General features: G+C 55.7%; 1 protein-coding gene across 1 annotated transcript in view; it reads right to left on the bottom strand.

The window, feature by feature from the left end:
- Positions 1-854, bottom strand: part of FKBP5 (FK506 binding protein 5) — a 16312-nt gene that overhangs the window by 1039 nt on the left and 14419 nt on the right. The gene's annotated exons all lie outside the window — the stretch shown is intronic.

The raw sequence follows: 854 nt of genomic DNA, 5'->3' as shown, positions 1-854 counted from the left end.
GGGTGTGGGGTGGGGGGGGACGCCCAGCCAAGCCTGTCAGGACAGGCCAAATTCCCCCCCTTGGCTCCCCCCTCCCATCGACCACCACAGCTCACACCACAGGCTCCTGTCTTCTCAGCTCAGCAACTGATGGAGATTAAACCTCATCAGATTCTGGGGAAGGTGTGGGGTCACCTGGGAACACTGAGACCCACCTCGACGGCACCAGGACACTGACACTGAACAAACCTGCGGTGCCACCACACCATGGGGCCAGCAGCCGCTCCCAGCCTCGAGCCGGTTTGCTGTTCCCAGCTGCTCCCAGGGTCTGCATCGGTCACTTATTCCACAGCCTCAATCTCCAGGCACCGGTTCAGAAGAGGTTTTACCAAAAATGACCCGCGCAGGCCGCAGGTAAAGCCGTGTCCTCTCTCGTTACAGCACACTGGGGTTTGTTCAGAGGAGTTCTGGATGAGAGCCCACTCCGAGACAGTGATCTGTCCGTACGAGCAGAGGAGCAGGCTATTGCCTTACCGGCTTCAGGAAACTCATACTATCATGTCTCAAAATACCCTGAGTCTTGCCAGAGATGGGATGACATTTCATTTCATCGGTGACCCGGAGGTCATCAACGGTCACTAGCTGGGAACGACAAAAGTATGTACAAACGCCAGCCCTGCAACCAGCCCCTGGGAGCTCACACCACAAAGACTTTTATTGATGGCTGAGCATCTGACAGCAGCCACTGCGAAAGAGAGACCGAGAAATAAACCGCTTCTTGCCACCGCAGCAGGCTCGACCCCTCTAGCCTCACCCTGACTCATGATTTAATTGGGTTTAACCCACCTCTTCTCATCACAAAACTGCTGAACACC

Source organism: Buceros rhinoceros, unplaced genomic scaffold, assembly GCF_000710305.1.
Source record: "Buceros rhinoceros silvestris isolate BGI_N320 unplaced genomic scaffold, ASM71030v1 scaffold8795, whole genome shotgun sequence".
NCBI lineage: Eukaryota > Metazoa > Chordata > Aves > Bucerotiformes > Bucerotidae > Buceros > Buceros rhinoceros.
Note: the sequence above shows the minus strand (reverse complement) of the source record. Positions and strands in the feature narration are given on the sequence as shown.